Below are 20,203 nucleotides of genomic sequence, written 5' to 3' on the forward strand. Positions count from 1 at the left end.
GATTCAGAAGGAGGAAATTCCCCCAGACCCTCTCCTGCAGTTATGTTCCTTGCCTCTCCTTCCATGCAGAGCCATGTTCCTCCAGCCTGCTAGGGACCGTGTCCCATCACGTAGTGCCCCATTTCCACAGCAGGGGAGGGGACATGCAGCTGTCCTGCTCTCCAGCCTGACCAGAGTACTTTCCTGAGTGGTGGGAGTTGTCAGTCTGAAATCTCTAAGTGATGCGATATTGAACCAAATGCATCCAATTCTTGTGAGCATGAAGCAACTGCTAAGCCAGTGTTGTTGGCACGTGGGCACAAGCAGCATCAACTCCCACTGGAGAGAAGCTTGATAAGTTATTTAGAGACAAGTGAATGCTTTGTTCTGTGGCGGATTAGAGACTGTGAGTCCTGGTTAGAGGACGTTAGAAAAATGGGAATTTTGGATACTGCTTGGGTATCAGTGGTAGTTGGTGAATAGGCAATTCTGTGTTGACCATATGACATTTTCTGATAATATTTGGGGTGTATAACCATCCTACATACACTACTGGGAGCACAGTTCTGGGTGCATGTGTGTTACTCGTAGATGCCTAAATCTGTTTTAGATCTATTAGTAAGTGTTTAAAGTAACAGGTTAAATTCAACTTTGTGTCGCAGAAACTGAAGAGAAAATGATCAACAAAACTGTTTGAATAAGGGGAAGAAAAAGTAGGAAACCACCTACTGGAGAGTTGGGGCATAAAAAGATAAATCTTTGCTGAAGGAACTGAAACCATTTTATAAAAGCACTCTGATGTGTCTTCGAAACTCCATTTCACATAGAGATAGCAATCTTGATTCTCAGCTGGTATAAACTGTCAGAGCTACATTGAAGCCAATTTCCTCCAGCTTCTGATCTGGCCCAGAGATATCATCTACTGCTATCTACACTAGTATCATCTAGTATCATCTGTACTGGCTTCGGGACTGAATGCACATGTCTGCATATGGCTTTGTATCTGACAAAAACTCAGAACTATGCTAACGTAGAAAAGAAGAATAAATATTACAGAATAAAATGTATACTGACAACTGAAAAGTTCAGTGTACATGATAATTTGCTGATTACTTCCTAGTTGCTCTTTCTACTTATTTAAAAGATGTTTTTCTTCAGACAGGCTGATATGTATATTAGCTTCATTTATAGACTTTTTTCCAGTGCAGTACAAGAGCATATTCCCTGCTACTGATTGCAGGTGTTGTAGTAATATACTGGTACTCTTTCATGTAAAGTAGATAAAATATGTGATACAGTCAGGGAAATAGTGGCTAGGTGTGACTACTGCGTTGTTTTTGTTAACAAAGTGTTAATCTTTTCCTTCTTTTTATGCTTGGATAAAAAAGGGGGCACTTCAGAAATCCAAAAACTTGCAAGCAGTCATTTAGAAAGCAAAAGCTAATGTGGACAACAGACCGAGGTTTATTTTACAACCCTTTGTCAAGAGTGTTACAGAGCCTCACAGCTCTCAGATGGATTTTGGATGGTGTTTTCCTCTTGCAGAGAGCATGTGTGTGTGTGCCTGTGCCTGATCTCCTAAGGAAGCTGTAAAAGTCTTCTACCTGTGGAAGTAAGTTCAACGATGCCAGCCTGCAGAGACGCAGGTCTGGAGATGTGGAGCGTGATGGTACCGGCCTCAGGAATACTGCCTGAGGTGAGAGATTCCAGTAATTTTCCTTGCTGTTATGGGAAATGTCATCTGTAATTCCAGTTTTGGCAGGTTTTTCTGTAATTATTTGCCTGTTGGACGCACCTTTTGCTGGAACAAGACACTGCCCCTCCGGCTGTGATCTGGCAGACATCAGCAGTGCTGCTGCCTCTGCTTTTGTGCTAACACTGGCATCTGCACGGCTCTGCATGGGAAAAGAGCAGGAAATGAACCTTTTTTTTTTTTTTTTTTAATAACCAACAACAACAAAACACCCCAACATCCAAGCCTATTTTTTTAGCTGGATCAGATCCTTGTGCTGGATCAGTGAATGGTTGTGGAAATACTTGTGCCAGCTTGCAGGTGGGCAGCAGGTGCCCTGGGAAATAAGGGGTGGTGGCTTCTTCAGGCAACTTCTTGAGGCACAAGGCCAGGGAGAATTGTACTTTCTCTTGTGATCGTAAACTGCAAAAGACACCGCTGCAGGCAGAACACCGGGGCTGCCGCAGCAATCCCTCCAAGCCCAGGCAAGGCCTTGATGTGCTAAATGCAAAGCTAAAGACTTTTCTTTTGTACTGACTTGCCTACTTCCTCTCAGCAGCAGCACTAAACACAACTTGCTGTCAGTGTATACACAGCACCCTATTTCTAACACCTCTGCCACCATTCAGTATGTGAAGTGTGTTCTGGCACACATTTTAAAATGGCTGTATTAGCACTGTATTAGCATGTAGGCAGCTCAAGATAATATTTGAAAAACCTGTGAGCAGACAAACCCTAAAATTAGTATGCCTTGTGTAGATTTGGCCTGAAGATGGGTAAAAGCCTGATCTGTACCAGTCAAACTGCAGTTCAGCTTTAGCTCCACAGCTCTACAGGCATGCTTGGTCTGGTACTCAGCAGCCACCTTTCCTGCACCTCTGATCCAAGGCTGAGATGTGGGTAGGTCATTCTTTAGGGTGATACGACTCTTTTTATAAGGAAGATTCTAACCTACAAAAGGATTTTCACAAGGTGTGTGGTGTTGAAAGTTTGTTTCTTAAAATCACCTCTTCTGAGAAATTCTGACATCAGAATATGATTAACTGTGCTATTCCTGTTGTATCTTGTTTCAGGAAGTCAGCAGTAGTGCCATGGAAGCGGGAGGGTATTATTTTACATAGCACGCAGATTTAATTTCAAGATGTATGCTGACAGCCTATGCTACTCTCTCTGTCATAATAAAACAAGGTAATTAAGTTTAGAAAACCTCAAATATTCTTTTTACTTGATCTTTAGAGCTGCTGTAAATACTTTTGCAGTCAGAAATACACATTCTTGGCTTGTGCTGTGACAGTAGAGAGCTACTGGCGTTATAGCTGCTTTATTGTATGAATGGCTCTGTGCTGGACATTTTATCTCTCTGTTACTATAAAGTTAGACCCTGAAGTCTGTACCTGTACACATTTTTTGTTCCAGCACAGTTTCCTGTGAAGTCACAAGACTTTTTTCCAAATAGAACTAATTAAATATGTTAGGAATTAGACCTCTATTTGTTTAGTGCCAATTGTTTGTTCAGGGCTGTCAGTAATTGTTTCCATCTCAGGCATTTAAAATGCTTTATATAGTCTAGTGCCTACAAACTAGCTCAAGTAACTCCTTTTTTTTTCGTGAAAGACTTTTTCAGTTTTTCCCTAGGACTGTAAAAATAAACATAATTTCAGGATGGGATTTCAAAATACTTGTGAACAAATTAACTTTTTTTCCTTTTTTTCCTGGTTCTACATCATATCCCTGTGTGGGATTTCCCTTTTCTAATTGTGAACTTAAATTATCACAAAGGCAAGAAAATATAAGCTGAAATACTGGACCTACTGAACGGCAAAAAAAAGCTTTCTATGGAAGCTGAGCTCAGAATTTAAATTATAATCCTATAATTTCATGTCATATAAAGTTTACTTGCCAGAAGGTATCTGACACTGAGCAACTACTCCAGCACAGGAGCAGGTGCAGCCCCAGGGCAGGTTTCCTTGGCTCCTGAGAAAAAGGCTGTGGTGCTCAAGACTGCAGAAGGTGCCAGGATCTGCCACTCTGCCTGGTCCCTGCCCTGTTCCCATTAGTGATCTCAGTGCTTCACCCCATCAGGCTCTGCCTTCCTGGGGACAGAGCTGGGAGGCTGGAGACAGGCCCTGCCAGGAAAGGTGGAGACAATAAAGAACTGAGTCTTTTCTTCCTCAGGACACACAAAAGACTGATCCAGATCCACTCTGGATTTGACTTCTGCTTTGAGCAGCACATCGGACAAGATGACCTTCACAGGCCCCTCCCAGCCTAAACCATTTGATGACAACGTTTTTGTGAAATAACTTCCATACAGTGTAATTCATCTGAAAAGCATGAGCAGATTTTTTCATGTAGAAACTATTTACATTTATTGGGTATTATCAACATTTAAAATAAATTACAGAGCATTTCTACAACACTCTTCTTCAACCTCGATTTAATGGCAAGTTTTTTTTATTCTTTTTTTTCTCCTTTGCCTCTGAAAATCTTCTTAATGTATTGATATATGGAAATCAGCTCCTGATATATGAATAAAATGGATTATGCATGTCCTTAAGACCAGTGTTCTTGTCACCTGTGCAATTTTAGAAACATTTTTCTCTTATGCCTTTAGCTGGATATGTGATCAATAAAACTATCCTGAAGTTCTACAATTTATGAATTAATTGTTCCAAGTAGCTGCTAAGACTAACATTAAAGAGGTAATTCTCCTATACCAGAGATACAGCAAGTATGTAGTAAAAATATATATAGTGGTAACAAGTATATGATGAATAATCAAAGAAATCAAACAGTTTGCAAAGTAAAAGTGTATTTAATGAGCCAAATCCAGTTCAGAAACAAGAAGAATTGATTCAGTTTGTCCTCTGGATTATAGTTTAATAATAACAACAAAAATATCTGAGCAGGCAAAGCAAGCTATCAGCCAAACTGTGATACTATTACTTTCATAAAGCCTTTTATTCCAAATGGTTCTATTAATTTCATATAGCAATATGAGAGTATTGCAGTTATGTCATGCAGCCTTGAAGATTGTACATGAAGACCTGTGGCAAAGTTAGCTTTAGTGTCACAATTTTTTTCTATTGGTAAGCTGGAACTAAACACTGTCTGTTCTGAACAGAAACACTGAGGAGAGCAGGATGTTAAATCTGATTGTGTATCCTGTTTTTTAGTCAGCTTAGTATTACCTTTAAAAACTTGCAGAGTCTTCTGCAGGCTTTGTATGAACAGAAAATAGTCACCTCTGTGAAAGCTTTTCCTCCACTTGCTGAAAATTAGTATCAAGCACTTCTACAATACAGTCTAGACAGGAAATTGCCTTGTCCTTCAGCTGAAAATTGATTAGGTAATTCATTACATCAGTCATCTAAGACACTCCATCCTTTGAAATTTTTTTTTCTGTGGCTCTGATAAAAGTAAGATCTATAGGTCTTCTCTTCTAAGTAGGTGAGTCATCTTAGGCTGGACATTTCATATATTTACTTAGGACAGCAATTTTTCTGTGTGGCTAAGCCAATTGAAGGAAAGCATCAGACTTATCTGATGCTTATCTGTAGGGTGCTCAGGATACAGGACAGAATAAGCATCCTATAAGGAACTTCTCATACTTCTGTTCCTCTTCAGCCCACAATCAATGGCTTTTGTTCATGTCTGAAATGTTTGCACTCCCCCAAGAGAATGCTCTCAGTAGAATTTAAGTCTCCCCAAGATATTTTCTTTCCATTGCTAGCTATAGATTTTTATTTATGTGTGTAGATCACAGCATATACATTAACTCTCTAGGTCAGCTCAGAAAAATTCTTGTTTATATCATGCATTCTTCTGATGCATAAGTGCATCAGAAGTCACACTTACTTGTTTTTTAAATTTAGAGTCACCATGTGACATTGGTGAACCTAAAAAATTGGTCTCATGGTTTCCAGCCAACAGAAAAAAATAAGTAAAGAAATGAAACAATGTATACCAAATTACACCAATGTACACCAGGAAGAATTCAGGGAATAGGAAATTATCAACAGAACAATAAAGCTGAATGTGAGTATAAAACATGGCAAAAAGGAAAACAATGAATAGATCAGTCACCATGCTAGCACTGAATTACACCAAAAAGTTTGACAAAGAAAACTTTGACTTGATTTTCCTAACTCTAGGATAAGGAAGAAAAAAAAAAAAACTTTTTTTTTTTTCTTCACTAGAGATGAATTGAAATTGTACATAAGTGGTGAAGGAAATAAAGAAAAAGTACTGAACAAAAGAGAGAGAAAATGAAACATTTTGAAAAGATAATAGAATTTTTAACAATGATTCATAAAAAGTTTTGTCCATTTTTCCCCTAAACGTGTCATTTTACAAACTTGATTTGGACAGAAAGCAATTCTAGAAAATACTGAAAAGTCTCCTAAAGAAATATCATGAATGATTAACATATCCTTTTAATGTTACAACACTAGAAAAGCTGTTAAGTGGAAATTAAACCACCTAGACATATAAAAGCAAACAAATTCATCACATTTTATTGCCAAAAACAATTAAGAATCTAGGACAAACTTACTGTATAAGTAATTAAATGGAAATTATGCTTTGTAATGATTTTAAAGGGAAAACATGACTTGAATGGCTGTTAGCATTTTATCACAAGTGAAATCTACCTTATTTAGATTAGTGGTCTACATTTTTGCTTACAAGAGTTGCTCGTTTGTCTACACTTCAACACAGTGTACAAATCAAAGTGTGGTTGCTTATAATAAAGGTCAGGCTCTTAGTATTAAGTCACTGAAAAACAAGATGGAAAGGAAACAGACAAAAAATAAAAAGAAAAAAAATCAGCTTGGGAAAATGAAGCAACAAACATTGGGAATAAATAAGCAGTCCTGGACAAGATGTCCCTGCTTGAGCAGTGCGGTGGGACCAGATGACCTCCAGAGGTCCCTTCTCACCTCAACCATTCTGTGATTCTCAGAAAACACTCTTTCTCCTCAAAAGGTTTGTCAGTAGTTTCTTAAAGTAAATTCTAATAGGGTGTTCCACAAGCAATATCTCTTCACTTTAGCAATTCCATACTTGTTAACAATTATTTTTTACATATATACATATATAAAAGTTCCTCAGGCCTGAGGTAAAGATACATTAATGTTCTGAGAAGATGACAATGAAAGCACTGCTGAAATAAGCTGTGGTTAGAAAGTAAATGCAAAAAAAGCTCTCCCTTTTGCCATATTTTCATCTGTTCATTACAATCAAAAGTAAGAAGCACTTCTCCACTTTTTTTTTTTTTTTTTTTTTATATAGAGAGGAACTAGCTCTACTGTTCAGTGACAGAAAGGAGGTATTTTCTCATCCTTTCAAGCTCTTGGTCACCACTTTCTTAGTAATCTGGAGAGATGATTTGTGAGTAATAGCCTTGCTTTGGGGCTGAAACACCACTCTAACACTGATTTACAAAGAAAATTTTGACAAAGAAAATTTTGACTTGATTTTCCTAACTCTAGAATAAATAAATGTCTTTCTTTTTCTTTCTTTCTTTCTTTCTTTCTTTCTTTCTTTCTTTCTTTCTTTCTTTCTTTTTCTTTCTTTCTTTCTTTCTTTCTTTCTTTCTTTCTTTCTTTCTTTCTTTCTTTCTTTCTTTCTTTCTTTCTCTTTCTTTCTCTTTCTTTCTTTTCTTTTTCTTTCTCTTTTTCTTTCTTTCTTTTTCTTTCTTTCTTTCTTTCTTTCTTTCTTTCTTTCTTTCTTTCTTTCTTTCTTTCTCTTTCTTTCTTTCTTTCTCTTTCTTTCTCTTTCTCTTTCTATCTTTCTTCTTTCTTTGTTTCTTTCTCTTTCTCTTTCTCTTTCTTTTTTCTCTCTCTTTCTTTTTCTTTCTCTCTTTCTCTCTCTCTCTTTCTTTCTTTCTTTCTTTCTCTCTTTCTTTCTTCACTAGAGCTGCATTGAAATTGTACATATTTTAACACCTAACATGTAATTGAAATAACCGGACAGATCAAGGATGTCTTTGAGAGATCTTCTGTCTGAGATACACAGTTCTCGATAAGTATCACTTTTCTTCTTTTTTAGCACCAATATGGATGCTGGAAAGAGGAGCACAGCTAGAGTTCTTTCTCCTCTTAAATCATTTTCCAAGGCAGTACAACACTCACAACATCTGCTTAGTAGGTAAGAAAGTTTCTTTCAAAAAACTGAAGCCATGTCCAAGCAAATAAAAAAGAAGAAAACGTGAAAGTGGCAAATTAAGCATAATAACACAAATCACAGACCATCAACAAATGTTTTAAGGAATACTTGCTAAACCCATAAAAATTAGAAGCAAACTCTTCCTCAAAGCTATTAGATGTGGGGGAGTCTCCCTTGGAGTCATTAGGGCCAATTGACATATAAATGAGAGGATGAGATACAGCAGAAAAAAAAAACAATGGTATTCTTGCATGTTTCCTCAAGCTGGAAGTCTTAGGAAATTCACACTCCAGAAATCTTCTATACAAGGACAAATCAGGAGATCTGTTTTAAACTGAAATGTCTGTGGAGGAGGTTATAGAACAAATTTACAAAATGAACAGTAGCAAACTACCAGGACCATATGGTATTTACCCAGGAGATCTAAAGGAAATTGAGGATGAAATAGCTGAATTACTATCTGTGGTGTACAGTCTCTTTCTGAAAACTGCCTCTGTACTAAAGATGTGGAAGGTGGTGATTGCGACAGTAACTTTTAAAAAGCATCTCATTTAGGAATTCTGGTATTACAGACCAGTGATCTGAGAAGTATGACACAATGTGGAAAAAATAATCATAACTTTACATGCAGTGTGAGAAATTCTGTACTAAATACTACCACTCATTAAAAAAAGGCTTGGAAATTTAACACATAACTCTATGAAAAAGCCAGTTTTATGTTCAGTAACAGTCAAGGAGGCAAGTACAAAATATGATGGAATTTTGGGGTATTACGCTTATTATTTGGCATATGACCCCCTTCTTAAGACACACACCAAACATTATTCTATTTTTTTCCAGTTGTTCTGATAAGCATATTACCTTTATTTCCAAGCCACTTGTATTGATATGTCTTTAGACCAACACAGCAAGAACAATGCTACCAATAAAAGATCAGGAAATTGTTACTGCAGGACTTGAAAACACAGCAGTGTGTCAAGCTATGACCCTTCTTTAAAATTGTTGCATTTCTGGTCCCCCCCCACCCATCTCCCATCTCTCATCCCCAGAAGGAACAGGGCAGAACTGGAAAAGTTTCAGAGAATAGCAGTCATCAAAGCAATGAAATAGCATCTGTAAGAGGACCAACTAAATTGTTTAGGACTCTTCAACCAGGGAAATACAGCTTAATTAAGTATAGTTATCATGTCTTGGAGAAGGTGAACAGTCCATATCTTTTTTTGCCTACAAAAGCTAGTCAGAGATCAAATGATAATTTTTGGGAGGTAGGTTGAAAATAAACAAAATTAGTTATACTATAGAACTTTCCCACAAGATATTTTGATATTGGAAGTGTTCAAAAGCTTCTAGACAAATTAAGACAGGAAAAATCCACTAGATATTATAAGCATAAATATAATACTTCTCATTCAGGATTTTGATGAACCACTACTTGCTGGAGATTGAAAAAGTATTGTGGGGAAGTAATGGCATATTCTCGTTTGGTTTTTAAACCATTACCAAGACACCTTCTATTTGTCACTATGAAAGAGGTGTTACATTTCTGGATAGACTTTTGATCTTATGCAGTAAGCTATTGCTATAGTCCCTCATTTACATATAGGGATACCCTATATGTTATAAGGGATAGCGAAGTTAATTTCTGAAGTCCCTTTTGCTCTTGGTGTGCGGGCAGAGTTTAAGTCAGTATCTATGTTCTGTTCCTCTAAGGCGCAAATATGTCTGTATTTTAGGCATGCAGGGAATGGCATAGCTACTGTCAAGATTGGGCCTCTCAAGAATGCAAGCTGCTTCATCAGATCTTGAATAAATGCAAATCAATAAATAAATAGTGTTGGTCTGAAATAGTAAATTATTGTTTTGTATTGATTGCACGCAACATTGTACCTCTGAGGAAGTGTGTGAAATTCTGTGTGATAATCTTAATGAGAAGAAAAAGCAAAAATGAAACGTTACATATGGAAAATTTGTGCCCATGAATCCTTAGAGTGAGGGCAAAAAATAAAAAGGAGTAAAAAATTATATTTTTTTCTGTAGCAGGATTTTTTTCAATGTACAACAAAATTAGATGTCCTCTCAGGCTTAGTAACTAAATATTGCACATTTATAAATTCCATCAGGAAAGGGATTTATCAGTACAACTCTGTTGCCAACTTAGAGCTGATTTTTTTTTTTTTTTTTTATTTAGAAAGAGGTCCTCATGTGGCCATTTTCCACACAGTTCCTGATGAAGGTGGTAGGAAAAAAAGAACATTCCTTGACAGTTTGCACTTTAACTGCTGATGAGTATTTGACTTTTATGACAACCCTTGCTTTGTAAAGGTAAAAATGGATGTAGACTATTACCTTCTGCTTGTTGCTCAAGACCTTACAGGAATTAATTCCACCCTTTTTGGTTTCCAGAAACAATATTCAAACAAAAAATCACCCCTGCATTGACTGGCAACTTTGCTAGCAACCCCCAATTCCTGTAGATCAAATGACTGGCATCTGACCTCATTTTTACTCTTGGAGACAATAACTATAAAATAAAATTGCATGGACTGGTAGGTAGGGACCTATTCATGCAATTTAAACTGTACTCCACTATAGGAAGAATGAGTAGAATTTTGGTGCAGGAAGTAGCAAGACATTTCTGTCTCCAACCTTAGGCAAGTCAGCAAGTCACTTAGCTGTTCTTTCTTTCGTTCTTTCGTTCTTTCGTTCTTTCATTCTTTCGTTCTTTCGTCCTTTCTTTATTCTACCTTTATATATATTTATGCCAGCAGAAGTATAATGCCAGCAATGTATGTCCTTTGTTTGCACTGCAATAATTCCTGATAGCTACCCAGATGCAGTGGCTCTAAATTAATACAATAATCAATTGGCTGGACCTCACTTATTCAGGGAGATTTGACTTCACTTAGCCATAAGACACTAACTGTTAACCACTTTGTAGCCCATTGTAACATCAAAATTGTAAAGTTTTGAATTTTTCCTTGAAGTTTGACTGTAGCCAGTGACAATACACACCAATGTAGCAATGAGGAGAAAAATTCCATTTGTTTGCTGAAATCCATGTTTTTTGCATCTCATATGTGTTAAGCAGGTAGGATTCTCCTCGGATACTGCGCTGGGTTCTTCCATCCAGTTGGGTTGGGAGATATTCTGAATTCAGTCCACTTTCTGAAGTCTCCTCAAATGATTTTTTTTTTTCTCTCCAGCTGTAGCTCCCATTCAGCAGGCTTTCTTCAGTAAAGCAAACAACTGCAATATCAGTTCTTTTTTTTTTCTTTTCTTTTCTTTTTTTTTTTTTAATGGAAAAGTACCTCTGTGGAACAAGAGGTGAAGATAGCAAAGAGAAACTCAGTTTACTTTTTTTTTTTTTTTTTCCTGCTAACTGTATAACAAGGACAGTATTTGTAGATCTAACCCCAGAGTGTTTAATTCCACAGTGATGTTAGTTTGATTCATTTCATCACAACTGGCTTTTTAAGTTGCTTTTAAAAGATGGAAAATTCTACGAAATGTGCACAGTTATAGCAACGAGCTAATAGGGAACAACCTGCTACAGCCTAAAGTATATGAGCCCTCACTTGCCAATCTAACAGTCATTCCTTGTTGGTATGATTGGATTATTTCATTGGATTATTTCCCAGATGGGCATTAATGTGTTTGTAGGGCACATTCAGTTAAAGGGTCAATGTTTATTAAAGCTGCAGATATTGCATTTGCTCTGAGCTTGTAATTAAACCAGCAGATTGCTCTCTGTTTTGCCTTTCACATAGTAGGCTATATCATATAACAGCTCTGGATAATCTTGCCACCTGCTTTTGACAAGAGCTTTAAACTAGAATATATTATAGGCTTCTTATATTAACTGAAATAATATTTGTCCATAAAGGTAAGGTTTTCAAAAAGTATGATTTACACTCTGGAAGCAAGGAATTTTCATATTCAAAGACCTCGAAGGCCTCTGCCTTGGTTTACAGATTTGTTGTACCTTCCTCCAGAGTTCCCTACTCCTCTTATTGAATTTGTGGAGGGGAGGCTGATCTTCTGTGAAATAAATGTGATTTAGGTCTATAATTTCTGAATAGATGATACTGTACATATCCATTCTCGCATAACAGCAAGATACTGATCATATTGTGATTCAATCATATTTTTAATGTGTTCAATATTAGTAATACTTTTTGTCTTACAATTGTCTGTGCCTGAATTATCAATTGTATATATTATCAGGAAGACACAAAATTATTTTTTCTTACCTATCTTGTCTCATCCAATTCCATTCTGTACTTTATATTATATATTTTTTTATATGTGATGTTATATATTGTTTCAGTTCAATGGTGAATGAAATTGTTTCTTACATGTAATATGTTATATATTATGTACTAGAAATTAATCATTGAAATGAAGCAATCTTTTATCAGTAGTTTTAATAACATCAAGCAGTAAAACACAGTAGTCCCAAGCTATGTTCACCTCTCCAAGACACTATTTCTACCGTAAAGAAATTAGTATCCATTGGCTCTGCTTTCCTTATTCTACCCTAGGAAGAAAGTGTCAGAGACACATCCCCAGGTTCAGCCAAGGAGAAATCTGCAGACCTGAAAAATGAAGGCAGAAGGACTTATGGGTTTTCAAAGCAAACTTTTAACCATATGTCGTTAAGAGGCTTCATCTCCTCAAAGCCTCTTCCAATTGTACTGGCTTAGCACTATTCCAGAAGCTTACCATGTCCAATCACCCTAAAAGAATCCTAATCAGACCTTAGGCTATAATGCTTCATTGACAAAAGAGATGGACACTTGGGAAGATGTTCCATTTGTTTCAGCCAATGGCCTTGTCAAATCACCACATTTCCAACTTGTGGAGTTAAAATAGATGAAGTGCTATTGAAAATCAAGTTCAGTCTTTTGTGTTTCCAGGTGGGCAAACAAGTTAGGCCTGCAAGTAATTCTTAGTAGCCTTGAATCATGTAAGATGGTTTGGATCTGCAATATGGACCTGGATTAACAAAATATTAGGACGATGCTTTGCAGTAAGCATAAAAGTGTCCTTCAGAGCTGATCATATTGTCCATCCTAGGAGGACAGGAATTCTTCAGGAATTCTGATCCAAGTCCTTCACTCGCTGAGGTCTGTGGCCTTAACAACTCTCAAAACTCCTGCAGTTTGTCTCTTGTCTTGCGTGGTGCTGCTTCTGGACTCTGAAAATAGTTCTGTTGTACTCTTGACTCCAGTGATGCACAAGACACTGGACTAGAGCTCTCTCTTTGGACATGTTATGGGAAGATTGATAATTAAACATTTATGATGTTGATTTACTTTTTTTTTTTTTTAATTTATTTACTTTTTTTTTCATTTGAGAGCAGAAGAAAGTATGATGTTTAAATTATTTGGATTAGTATTTTAGAGGTTTCATGGTTTCATGTGCTTGAAACATGTGAGACATAATTGTGAAATATAAACTATCAAGATCAGGTTGGGTTTACCTGTAATAACTCAAGCAGCTATATTTTATTTGGTAGTAATTTATTTTGTTTTGCATGACTTCTGTTCCTAAAAGATGAGGGTTGAGCCCACAACAGCAAGGCAAGTGATTAATATGATTAGAAATATGGTGGGAGCATTCACTTTTCTGCTATTTTTTATTCAACTGACCATCTGTGGTAACCAGTCTGTGAGTTTATTTGCTTGTTTGCAGTTTATCATGTAAAAGGAGGAGGCTGCCCGCTTATGTTTCCCTTGCACTGGCTGCTGCATCAGGTTAAGAGCAGCTTGTGGAGTCTTGGTAAATTTGTTTTAAATTTGTTTCTTTCCTGAAAGCTGTTGAAAAAACACAGGGGTGAGTTGCTTGTGATGTGCAGGTGAGAGAAAGAGGGAGGGACTCAACAGCACAAAGTGGAGAATGAGGGGACATCCAAGAAAAACTGAGCAGACACCTCACTGGGACTTAACTGTGATGGAAAGCAGTCTTCTAGGGAGCAAGTGGAGATGGTGGAATTTGTTGCAATCCAGAAAGTCTCTGATTTGCAGAACTGAGGGTAAGACTGGAGGAAGGGGTTGGCCCTATTATGACATCTGGGCCAGAGGAGAAATTTTCTTATAAATCTTCTGTTTCTGTTCTGCTTCACTATGTATGTTCATCTGAGTTCCTGTGCTCTAATAAGACAGCTTTTGGAAATCAGTGCTCAAGGTGCTCTGGGAACACACACAAAAAGGTTGACCTACCTTCAAAATTTGACCCAGTTCAGGTTCCCACCACACCACACTTAATAAAACTTTCTCCTGAAGTGTAATTAGCAAGTCTGAATGGATGAGATTAGTGTTGTCTAATAAAACTGATAACTTAATGCCTGCTCTGTGTTCCCATCTGATGCCTCAGCTGGCAAGACATTCCACTCTGTAGCCATTACTCCTTGGATTAGTTACCAGCTGATTAAATCTCAGGAAAGCTCTTGTATTTTATGGATTGGGTGCTAGCCATATCCCCTGCAAGCAGGTGTGGGAGCAGATATTTTCTGTTGATAGGGGGTTATGTCTTTGCAACTGTGCAGATCATCATGAGTGGTAGCACCAGAGATGCAAGCCACAGATGGCAACAAGGGGATGCAGCTGTCTGCATAAGGCTTAGTATCCCTGAAGCAGCTGCACTGGGAATTTGGTAGATGTAGCATGGCTTATGTGTGCTGAGTGCTCTCCTTTAATCCTTCTGCCTTCACCTTATCTTTGCTTATTACATTATTATAACAAATTATGAGCATTGCTAAAGTACTAATAATTTGGTAACCTGTTGACATGGCCCCTACCCTGTGGTCTCTGGGTTCCTGTCTTAAGGTAGACGACACTCCACATTCATCACTAATTATTCTCTTGTCCTTTTTCATTTGTTTTGTTTTGATTTGTTTTGCTTTCCAATTTGAGTAGGAACAATTTTATGCTCATATTTAACTATGGGTGTCTGGCTCCTTGTGTAGGAAGTATAAATAGCATTTTAAACAGTAATCCATGACACAAGTTTTAACTGTTGAGGTCAGTCCCTTTTGAATCTATCACTGAAGTCAAAAGACAAATATAAAAGATAAGCTTAACAGAATACTTAAATTTGATCTATTATTTAAATTATGTTCAGTTTTGCACAAAGAGAAATTAGGGTCGTCCTTACACTTTTCACTCCCTCTTCTACAGCACTCTGTGTTCCTTTCATCTTCATTTGCTTTTTCTTTCTTTAGTCACTTCCAAATTGTTCGTCAAGATCCTTGTCCCTTACTCCTTCCCATCCCGTTAATTTATTTGATTAGCTATTAATAAATTATTTTTATCTTATTATTCTGTGTGCCATCATTAGTGCTTTCATGTTAGCTCCAGAAGTGTACAGTAAAACTTCTCTTGATCTTGGAGCAAATCTTTTTCCCTGAGGCATCCATGCAAAATTTGGATTAGTACTTAAGCTACATCCAATGGTTGCCTGATCTCCTGATCATGTATTACATACTCTCTGGAGGGAACTGTCTCTTGCTCCAGCCCTCTCCTGATTCTGAGGGAACAGATAGGCTGATTAGGTGCCCATTACCATTTGAAGAATCTCACAGGGGTACTTACATCTTGTGGCAACTGTGGAGCAACAGAAGTACAGTACAGTGCCAGCTCAGTGTTACCTTTTCCCAGCTCCAGCCTGGCTGGAGTTTGCTAGCAGGTACCTAAGCAGATGTAAACCATTCCCAAACTGGAAACACTACATAGATACTAGCTTTGGTTCTGGCCTAAGGTGCAAAAGACCCTCTGTGGTGTTCATTGGAAAAGGACTTTTCCCAATTTAAGATCTTTTTGCTTTGTCTTTGAGGTTGCAAGGCAGCAACTTTTTAGGGCTAGTGTGTAACTCTGCCTCAATACTATAGGAGAGGCAAGGAAGTGGAATAGATAAGGATGCAGAGAAATAGAATTTGCTTATTTACTATTTATTCAGCATTTTTCTAATTCATTTGGAAAACAGAAAACATTAAATATCACAGCAATAATTCCAGAGAAAATAGAAGATTTTTATTTTAAATGTTTTGAATTCAACAGAGATATGGGGAAGTGGAAGAATGAAAATTGTTCACACACAGAATATATCACCTTGCATCAACCAGAGAAACTTGAACTACTGCTTGTGCAAAACTATTGGAATGTTTACAGGCAATGTTATTCTTACATCAGACAATTTTCCCTCCTTTTCCTTCCTCTTTTCTCCTTCAGAGCTTTTTTCATTTTTATGGTTTTTCTTTTCCTTGTTGCTTGCTCTCAATTTCTCAAAATTTCTCTCCTAACTTTTTGCAGGTTCCCTGTTTTCCCATTCCAGTACCTCAGGTCCCATTTGCCTTCCTCTGCCCTTTTGCCTTTTTGTTGCATTTGCTCAATTTTTAATTTCTCTCCTATGTGCCTTCATCCTTTCTCATCACTTGCTTCTTCCCTATAATTACATATCTGTTTCATTTCCTCTAATCTCTTTATATTTCTATCTTAAAAGACAAAAAAAAAAAAAAAAAAGATATGGGAAGGGCAGCTTTCAGTTAAATATTTATGCTGTACCATGGGTTCCTCACTGTGTTATGTACCTTCACATTATTCTGATATAAACCAGCAGAGAAAGTAAGGTTGAAGAAAGAAAAAAAAAAGAAAAAAAAAAAAGAAAGAAAAAAAAGAAGCAATGACTGTGCGTATCATGAAGATGTGGTATAGTGAAGAGTATTAACCTGGCTTCCTAAATTCTGTTGGCACTCCCTTTTGGGTCCTTCCACATTCTGAGTACTGGTCTTGCAACTGTAAAATGGAGATTTTGGTATTTCCCTCCATCAAAGAGGTAGTGTGAATACAAATATATTAGAAGTTTGAGAGGCTACCGCATAAAGAAAAACAATGACACCATATAAGGATAAAAAATAGTTAACTGCAAAGTGGCAACAGCTTGACAAATATTTAAGTGGTGGACAAAAATGCTTAAGTGCTTTCTAAACTGTGTATTCTCAAATTCATTACCAACTACTAGACAACACAATAATTTTTCCAACAATTTATTTCCCATGTGAACACTGGGGACAAGTAAATCTGAACATACTAGCAAAATAGTTTTCAAGATACATCTCCTTTCCTACTCAATTTTGGAAGATAAACATTTTCTAAGACCAATATATCTTCCAGGTTATTACTAATAATGCAGAAGAACTGAACAAATGTTTCCTAGAAATCAGCTATCAGTTTTTAAAAACTTGTAGTTCTGAAAAGAAACACTGAAAATTGAAACTTGGTATAATGAAATAGACAGGATACCAGATTTGTTTTATTTTTGTACAACCATATTTTTAGAGTAACCAGTTAATGTAAGAATAGTGTATTTCTTACACATAGTTCAGAATTCACTTTACAATAAAAATGAAGTGAATAATCAAAGATGAAGAGTTAATGAAGTAGTGTTAGCCTCAAGAATTTCTTTCAATGGCTTTTTTTGATGTATTTCTAACATATCAGTAGCATCAAGAGGGAAAACATTTATCTCACTGCTGGAAAAAGAGAAAAGATGTGATAATGTGGAAAATAACCTCCAGTTATAAAGTAAAGTGACAGTCAAGCTTTGGTGTAAAAGTGAATTAAGCATTGTTAATGGACTATAAACATTAGAGACTTGGTCCACTGAAGACAATGATCATAGTTCCACTGAGTCAGTTGGAGACAAGTTTTCACCCTAACTTCAGATTTGAACTTTTGCAAGTTTTCTTAAATAAATACTTGAAGCTCCTCAGCTTACCTGCAGGAGACATGTTAGTTGATCCTACAATTTAATTTTAGAGTTATCTGATTGACTTGAATCTGCATAACTACTTCCAGAATTATGAATCCGGAGTCTGGTGTTGTCACTGCAATCCATATAGAATGGGAGAAGCATTCTGAACAACACTTGTGATATTCTTGCTGAATGAAAACGGGATCCTTTACTCATACCTTTGCTGGCACAATAAATGAAGCAAGACTGTTTGAAAATGCTTTATTTCAGTGTATAATTTGTTCCTGAGCATTTTTTTCTCACGTTCTTTACTGCTTTTTCTTTTTTTTTCCCTTTCGGAATTAATTTTGATAAAACATGATAAAATATTACAATGAATAATCCAGGAGAGACCAAATAATAGATTAATAATGTTTAGTCAGTCTTTTACTTTTCTAGCTTCAGTGGTTCTAATGATTGGTAGTATAAATTTAGTGACAAAAACACCCAATAGTCATTATACAGATAAATACAGTGCCTTCTGGTTTGTAATTCATAGTAATTCCATCTTTCCTAGATTCTCTAGACATTTTATATAGATGGAATTTAATGTCTACTATGGACAGTTGCAAATTTAAGTTAAAGCTGGGGAGGGACTCTTTGTCAGGGAGTGTAATGATAGGACAAGGAGTAATGGCTTTAAACTAAAAGAGGGTAGATTTAGGTTAGACATTAGGACGAAATTCTTTACTCAGAGGGTGGTGAGGCACTAGCACAGGTTGCCCTTAGAAGCTGTGGATGCCCCATCCCTGGAAGTGTTCAAGGTCATACTGGATGGGGCTTTGGGCAACCTTGTTCTAGTGGAGGTGTCCCTACCCATAGCACAGGGGTTGGAACAGGGGTCTTTAAGTCCCTTTCAACCCCAAATATTCTGTGATTCTATGATTCCTTGAAATATTTTATGTACATTTTAATATAATTTTGCCTTTGGAAAGTATTCAGAAATAAGTATATAAATAAAATTATGCATTTGTGTGTTTTAGAAAATAAATTTTCAATGAGTCAGCCTTATATGGTGTGTATTTATTTTTGTCTTTACCATGTGCTGAGTATCATATTCAGGCTTGAGCTGTAAGCGTATCTTTGCCTTTCTGAGTTTGAAGGGTCATTTAATCTTGTTGACCCCTGAAGACAGTTTCTCCTGAAGATGCCTGGCCATGGCTTTAATGGGAAGCTCATACAGCTTTTGTGTCCTACAACAATAGCACACTTCAAAATTGCCGAGTGCTGGTCACAAAAAGGGAATCTTGAACTACACTTCCTCTCTTATTCTAGTGGTGTCTGCTAAGTGACTTCTCAAGGCCTTCCACTTGGATGACATTCCGTTCAATTTTGTGCATTTACAGTTATATTTGCTTGATAAAGCACCAAAAAATATTACAATGAATAATTCAGGAGTGGTCAAATAATAGTTTAATAATAGTCCCTGCAGTTCCCTAATGTTAAGTGATTAAATGATTAAATAAGGGCAATAAGTACTCATCTTACAAAACATGAATCATCTCCCTTGGTAGGAAAAAATGTACGTAAGTGACACAAGTTTGTGGGGAAATGACCATCTTTGGCTTAAAAGGAATAGGCATTGGCTTCCTGAAAAGGCTGGGAGAAGAAAATCCAACTAAAGACAGCTTTAAATCACACTGATAAGCCAGGGAAATCCTAAAATTGCCATATAAATAAACTGCTTATCCCATTTCCAAGCTTTCCTTGGTAGCAATATCAAGAATTTCTAAAGAGTCAGAGTCAAAATACATTAAATAAGAATAGGAGATGAGAAAAAAAAAGGTGAAACATTTGTGGAGAGTTGTTAAGTAAACTAGCTGAAAGAATTCTTATAAAACTCTTTGGACTATCTCTCTTTGTCCTCAGAGATTTACATACAATAACTACAACAAAGACTATTCCTGTATATTTGTTTATCTGTGAAACTTCTCCACACAATAAGTAATGACACGCTTTCATTGACATCATCCAAGTAATAATATCATTCTGACCATGTCATAGGGGTAATAATAGGCTTTCAGCTACTTCACTGAGTTACATGTCTTTGTCATTCTACACAAAAATAAAAAGACTTCTTAAAAAATACATACCTTCTATTCGTTCCAGTACAAATCTCAGTATCAATCAATTAAACTGTTGTGGATTTAAGATAAGTGCAGAATTTGATCCATTGTAACAAAGAAATAATGCAAGTTCTAAAAAACTAGTTAATTTATCAGTTTTCTTAATACTTTTGTAATTATATAATACATTAATTCTAATAATGATTTCATCACTATTCCATGCATGACAAGTGTACATTAAGAGACAAAGAAAGGAACAGGGTGACATACAAGGCTTATTAGGACTCTCTTAAGTTTAATTGCATGTTATTTACCATTCAGCACATAAGCCTTGAGAGGTCACTGTTGCTCATGCAGGACAGCAGCATTCATGCTAAGATACTACATAGAAAAAGCGTTTACTTAAGCAGTTACTAGTGGGCTTTTTACTCCATGATCCACTCTTATATTGACTTGCAAAGGTTTTTTC

General features: G+C 36.5%; 1 long non-coding RNA gene across 1 annotated transcript; it reads left to right on the forward strand.

The window, feature by feature from the left end:
• The first annotated feature begins 1,544 nt into the window (after window positions 1–1,544).
• On the forward strand, window positions 1,545–7,846 carry LOC121068162. Its single transcript, XR_005818668.1, has 3 exons — window positions 1,545–1,675; window positions 2,785–2,899; window positions 7,763–7,846. It is a non-coding gene; the product is annotated as an uncharacterized LOC121068162 (long non-coding RNA).
• Window positions 7,847–20,203: the final 12,357 nt, after the last annotated feature.

Source organism: Cygnus olor, chromosome 3, assembly GCF_009769625.2.
Source record: "Cygnus olor isolate bCygOlo1 chromosome 3, bCygOlo1.pri.v2, whole genome shotgun sequence".
Classification (NCBI taxonomy): Eukaryota; Metazoa; Chordata; class Aves; order Anseriformes; family Anatidae; genus Cygnus; species Cygnus olor.